The sequence below is a fragment of the Mus caroli genome, chromosome 12 (assembly GCF_900094665.2).
Source record: "Mus caroli chromosome 12, CAROLI_EIJ_v1.1, whole genome shotgun sequence".
NCBI lineage: Eukaryota > Metazoa > Chordata > Mammalia > Rodentia > Muridae > Mus > Mus caroli.
In genome coordinates, this window is record NC_034581.1 from 108274332 (window position 1) to 108281468 (window position 7137).

The 7137-nt window shown below is 40.3% G+C and overlaps 2 gene segments (V, D, J or C); both read right to left on the minus strand.

The window, feature by feature from the left end:
* Positions 1–6519, minus strand: part of LOC110306604 — a 540063-nt gene extending 533544 nt beyond the window's left edge. The window contains exon 1 of the C gene segment in view: positions 6240–6519.
* Positions 1–7137, minus strand: part of LOC110306477 — a 768718-nt gene that overhangs the window by 417568 nt on the left and 344013 nt on the right.

The window sequence follows — 7137 nt, forward strand, 5'->3', positions numbered from 1 at the left end:
ATTAAAGGCGTGCTCCACCACGCCCGGCGTCATTGGAATTTTTATCTTCACCATTCTGATTGGTATAAAGTAGAATCTCAGGGTAGTTTTGATTTGCATTTCCCTGGTGACTACAAATATTGAATGTTTCTTTAAGTGATTCACAGCTATTTGTGATTCCTCTGTTGAGAATTCTCTGGTTAACTCTGTAGTCCATTTTTAGGTGAGTTATTTGGTTTTGTGGAGAGAACTTCTTGTGTTCTTTATATACTTTGGATATTAGCCTTCAATTGGATTTATGGATAGTGAAGATATTTTTCCAATCTGTAAGCTGTCATTTTGTTATATTGACTATGTCCTTTGCTTTACAGAAGTTTTTCAGATTCATGAGATCCTATCTACCAATTTATGATCCTAGAGCCTGAGCTATTGCTGTTTTGTTCAGGGAATTGTCTCCTGTATCAATGAGTTCAAAACTATTCTACACTTTTTGTTCAATTAGTTTTAGTTAATGCAGTATTAGGTTGAAGTCTGCCATTCAGTTTGATTTGAATTTCCTGCAGGATGATAGATATGAATATATCTGCATTTAGATCAGCACCATTTGTTGGGGGATGCATTCTTCTTATTATGATTTTTATTATGATTATTGGATTCTCTGTCAAAAATCAAGTGCCCATAACTGTGTGGTTTTATTTCAGAGTATTGGATTCAATTACATTGATCATAATATCCGTTTCTATACAAATACCATGCAGTTTTAATAACTATTGCTCTACAGTACAGCTTGAGGTCAGGGATGGTGATTTCTCCTGAAGTGTCTTTCATTGTTCAGGATTGTTTTAGCTACCTCAGTTTTTTGTTTTTCTATAAGAAGTTGAGATTTACTTTTTCACAGCATGTAATAAACTGGATTGCAAATTTGATGGGAATTGCACTAAATCTGTAGATTGATTTGTTAAGATTGGCATTTTCATTATGTTAATTCTGCCTATCCATGANCATTAGAGTTCTTTCCATCTTCTGAATTCTTTGATTTCTTTCATTAGGGACTTGAAGATCTTGTCACACACATCTTTCACTTGCTAGATTAGAGTCACACCAAGATAGTTTATATTATTTTTGTTTATTGAGAAGAATGTGATTTTCCTAATTTCTTTCTCAGCCATTTTATTTTTTTCTATAAAGGAGGGCTCCTGAATTCTATGAAGTAATTTATTTTCTAGTTACTTTGATGAAGGTACTTATCAGCTGTCAGAGTTCTCTGGAAGAATTTTGAGGTTACTCATGTACATTAATAATCCTATCATCCACCAATTACAATACTTTGAATTTTTCTTTCTAATTTGTATCCTCCTTATCTCCTCTAGTTGTCTTACCGTCATAGCTAGAACTTTAAGTACATTATTGAATAAATAGGTTGAGATTGGGCAACTTTGTCTCTGACTTTAGTGGAACTGCTTCAAGTTTCTTTCAGTGTTAGCTATTGCCTTGCTGACATTATGTGCATTGATTTACTATGTTTAGGCATGTCCCTTGAATCTCTGAACCCTCCAAGGCTATTTTACCCTTTTCTCTCTCTTCCTCTTTGTTTGCTTTTTTCCTTCCTTCATCTCTCTCTTTATCTTTCTGTCTCTTCCTTTCTTTCTGTCACAAATATTGCCTCTTTCCAGTTGTCCCCTATCACGGTCCCTCTGCCCATCTCCACCACTTCACTTCTGAGATAGTGGGAAGCACCTGGGTAGTGCTGCATGCTGATATATCAAGTCTCTGTAGCGTTACGCTCATCTTCACCTCCAGAAGGACAAGGTAGACCTCTGCTACATGTGTACCAAGGGAATCGATCCAGGCCCTCTGTGATTTTTGGTTGGTGATCAGTCTCTTAGATCTCCCATGGGTCCAGGTATTGACCCTGTTGGTCTTTCTATGGGGTTGCTATCCCATTGATGTCTCTCAATTATCCTCTGAACTCTTCCTTAAGGATCCCAATCTCCATCCAATGTTTGTTTCTGGGTATCTACATCTGTTTCAATAAGATGCTGTGTAAAGTCTCTCCAAGAATAGTAATGCTAGAGAAATGCCTGTTAGCATAATGGAACATCATTAACAATGTCAATGACTGGTGTATGCCAATTGTGTGCGTCTCAAGTATGACAGGTTAATATTTGACAATTCCCTCAGGCTCTGCTCCATTTCTGTCCCTGCATTTCTTTTTAGACAAAACTGATTTTGGGTGAAAGATTTGTGGGTGGATTGGTGTCCTTATCCTTCCACTGTCAGTCTTGCTTGGCTATAGTAGGTGGCCTCATTAGATCCATATCTTCACTGTTAGCTAAAATAGTTGAAAACATTTACTAGTTTTCAGAGCTGGGACAATTCACCTTCCATTACTACTATTCTTAGATCAGATCTTCTCATGGTATTTTGGATTTCTTGCATGTATTTTGTAAGGAATTTTTTAGATTTACTATTTTCTTTGACTGATACATCAAGTTTCCTGTATGTAGGGGAATTTTCCCCTAATTAATTGATAAGATAATAAACAGGACACGAAGCCAATTGCTAGTCAAAGAGGAGGAGGTGGTGCTTCTGGGTCTGAGAGAGAAAGAGGGGAAACGGGAGGAAGAAACAGCCCTTTTATGGTTAGGCTGGGAGTGAGAGGAAGCAACATGTAGATGAGTAAACTCTTAGACCTGGTGGTAGCTTCTAGCTTGGAAGGATTCCATCATAAAAGAGTTGATGAGTTTATAGTGATTGATTTTGTGTGCGGCACTTGTTTCATCTGTCTCTTTTAAATTAAGATTTTGTGTTGTTTTTCATTCAAGCTGAGTTCAGTGGCCTGACAGAAAGAACAAAGGCTGGAAGGAATTGGGCCAGGCTTTGGAAAGGGAAGACTGAGAAAGGACCAAGCTCCAGGGGAGAAGCTACCACAGTAGTGTACAGGCTGGCAAGAGTGATCCCTTAGGGTTCCTGGGGAACCCAGAGATCAATGATCTTGGAACTCTGGAGAGGCAGAGCCAGCATTTGTGGGAGAAGTGTGGCCTAGGGGAAACATGCAGTCCTGGTCTCTAGCTATGTACCAGGTTATGTACAGACATAAGACAATGATGTAGGCACTTACCCAGTTTAGCGTTGATTGGTTTGTTTTTAAAAACTACATGATATGCCTGGATATATGGATCAGTATTTATGATGAATTTTGGAAGAGAACTGTCTTCAAATTGGAAAGGTATTTTTTTTTCATCAGGGAGTTCAGGGATTCTGAGCATGTCCCCAAAATGTCTCAGCAAGTAAGAGAAATGAGTGCAGAAGAGGAATCTAATCTATATGGCTCCAGATAGTAGATTTGAAAAAGGGGGTGGATTTTTGGCCATGCAACTTGTCTATAGTATTTGTTCAATAATTTACATACAACACCAAGGACATAGAGATGGTCCTCTAGTACAGAGAGTTAGAACCTTGTCTATGTTTCTTTTTACTGTTGTGAAAAGACAGCATAGCCAAGTTCAGTCTTATCAAAGAATACAGTTATTAGAGGCGGGCTTAAAGTTTCAGAGGTTCAGTCTATTATTATGGTGGGAAGCATGGCAGAATGCTCACAGTCATAGTGTTAGGAGACTCGATATTCTACAACTTGAATTGAAGGCAGCCAGGAAGAGAAACTCTTTCCACTTGCAGGCAGGAGAGGGCTCTATTCTGCACTGGGTAGAGCTTGAACATAGGATCACAGAGCCTACCCCTATAGTGATGTCCTCCCTATAGTCAGCCACAGGTCCTCCTAAAAACCCCTAATAGTTTCCCTATCCATGGACCAAGCACACTCAAACCACCACTAACCTCAGTAACATGTCTCATATATGCTTGGTCAAAAGTGACATCTTCAAGGATTAGAAACTCTAAATATTGATTCTGAATATGTGAGGATCAACCCACTTCTTCAAGGTGTCTGCATAGGAGGTGCTACCACCACCATGAAAAATTATGCTCCCCCCCCCCCACTCCAGCCCCTTCTTTGGAGCCTGGCAAACCCAGGCAAACCAGTAATCACTGACAGTGCATCCAGAGGCTGATCAGGAGAGTATCACAGGCCTTCCAGGCTGCACTAAACCTCCTCTAGACTTCACCAGCTCCACCTCACACTGGGCACCTTCAAACAGAGAATTATCAGTCAGAAACTGTCACTAACAAAGCAAAATAAAATAGAGAAACAAAACAATTTTTCTGTTTCTCATGTGCACACAGCAGACAGAATCTTATCTTTATGAATTACCTTTTAAAATAAGGGCAGGAAAACCAAGCTGAGCCCAAAGTCCATGATGAGTGCTCTGTGTTCAGTGCTGATTACTGAATGTCAGGACCTGGGAATCCAGGTCTGGGCTCCTCTGAGAGCTTCAGGGTCAGGACAGAGCTGGTTTTCATGGGTGCAGAGAAGTAATATTTGTATGTCTTCCTGCTGTGGCATGCTCTCGAGTTGGACATGGGCAGAAGAAAGTCCTCATAGCAAATATTAAACATGAAAGACACTGTTTGAAGTTCCAGAGTTTGAAAAAATATGGAGGTTTCATATTCACATTTTCTTTGGTCAAATTTCCCCACACTCCATTTAGTTTTCCTTAGAGCATGTGCATATAACATGTTTGGTTTCCATATTGTCATGTGTCTTGGTATAAATGTGTAATTAAATATCACCACACATAATCGTGTTTCTAGATATAAGCTTAGCATTTGCCACTGTCTTGGCTACCCATGGCAAATTTTTAATGTGGATCAAGGAATGTATTCTTGAATTTTAAACATTTAAATATACTTCACATATGTACATGACACAATAACTCTCTCTTTGACTACTTCCTATCATTAGATTAGCAATTTTTCTAAAATATTTATCTTTAATTATGTGTTTTTGTGTTTGTGGGAGCAGTGTAGTGCTCATAGAGGTCACATTTATACTGAGTTTTCTATATGCTTATGTGGTTATGAGGTGCACATTGTGGGTATCTGTCCCGAGCTATTGTTCTCGCTGGCAAGAACACACTCAGACAACCAGAATCTTCTGCAGCAAAAGCTTTATTGCTTCTTCAGGAGGGAAGATCCCGATCCCGGAAAATGGCGTTGCTTATATAGCCCTCAGCCATGGCGTTTCGACACCTGATGTGGTGTTTCAGCTCCTGATTCTTTGCTCGCCCATCACCCCATTACTACGCCCCAAGATAGGCAGTGACTAGGCGTGAGTTAACTCTTGCACCTGGGTACAAGGCTTGTTTACTAGTTAGGCACAGCGGAGGCCAGCGCCATCTTATAATGGCGATTGCTCGAGGCACAGCTCTCCACAGGTATCAGGAATTTAACCTGGACCCCTCCAAGAACAATATTCTCTCTTAACCACTGAGCTATTTCTGCAGCACCTGGAGTAACAATGATGACATTCCATCTCATTTTTGCTGTGGCTCTGTTCTCAAAGGAATGAACATCACATTAATCTGTGTGAAACTGGAGGACACATTTTCAGTGACAACCAGGCACCATTTTATCAAATGAAAGAGAAAGCGATGATCTGAGCAAAGGTAAAATTAGGGCAGGCTGATCGCAGCATAGACAGTGTAGAATGAGAGGACTATGCAGTTAGATGGGAAGGATTATTTCAATAATGATATGTATGTTTGTTGGCTATAGCTAATAACAGCATATTATGTTTTTCATATATGGAGAGAGATCTTATGAGTTATCATTCACAATGATAACTGTGTCATCATTAAATTGTGCACATGTGTTTGAAAACTTCATGTTAGGGGAGATAAATACAATTAACTTTAAACATCAATTAAATACAGTAAATGGCTGAAAGGTGACTAAAACTACAGTCAGGAGAGAAATAATCTATTCCCAAATCCCCCTGATTTTCCTCACCTACACAGTTGGCCACTTTGAGGGATTTTTTTCTGTACATATCAACTCAATTATTTGTTTTTGTTTGACCCTATTAGACTATAGAATCATTTAACAAATCCTTCAACTGTGTGAACAAATTTAGTAGAATGACACTGAAGAGTGGGCTCTAAAATATCTCTGTGGCTGGAAGGAAAACTCACAGCTCTAACATTGAAACACGTGCTGATAGACAGAGGCCAGATCTTCCTAGGTTCCAGAAGAGATCCTGGGAANTCCCTTTGGGTCCTCAGCGCCCCCTGCTGGTTGTGATCATCCCTGCAGAAAAGTATTTATGCAGGCTCACACTGGACTTCCCTCGCTGTGGATTTGACACAGTAGTACCTGGCTGTGTCATCAATTTGCAGACTGTTCATTTTTAAGAAAACTNGGCTCTTGGAGTTGTCCTTGCTGATGCTCAGTCTGGATTTGAGAGCTGAATTATAATTTGTGCTTCCATCACCCCATATTACTCCCAGCCACTCCAGTCCCTTTCCTGGAGGCTGGCGAACCCAGTGTACACCAGAGCTGGTTAATGAGAACCCAGAGAGTGCAGGTGATGGACAGGCTCTGTGAGGGCGCCACCAGGCCAGTTCCTGACTCCTTCAGCTGCACCTGGGACAGGACACCTGGGGACAAGCAACATTACCATTAGTCACACATCTTCTAGCTGACATGTCTTAGTCCCTCTTCTGAAACACTGAAACACTTACAGCTTTGGAGTGTCACCAGGCAGAGGAGCAGTGCCAGGACAGCCATGCTCTGATGGAGGCTCTATGAGAAGAGGATGGGCTTCTCATCTTTGTGTGGGCTTTTATCCTCTGCCTGAGGGCTGCTCTGCATTGGGGGATGTACCTGAGAGTGTAAAAGGAAGCACAGGGCAAGCTTTCTATTCTTTTCTTTGTGTTCCTATGATGACCTTTGTGCTTCTTAGAAGAAATGGAGGTGAAATCTCAGAAAGTTTTGCCTGGTACTGCATGTTTTTTCAATTCCAAATAAACAGGAAAAAATAATACATTATCTTCAATGCAATTGTATATCATAGCAAATTGCAGTCAATGATTTCAGATGGAAAAGGGGCTCTTATTTTTTATGAGAAATCCGACTTAAGGAACTACTTAAAATTTTTCTCTCCCTTCCTCCTTTCCCTTCCTTCCTTCCTTCCTTTCTTCCTTCCTTCCTTCCTTCCTTCCTTCCTTCCTTCCTTCCTTCCTTCCTTCCTCCCTCCCTTCT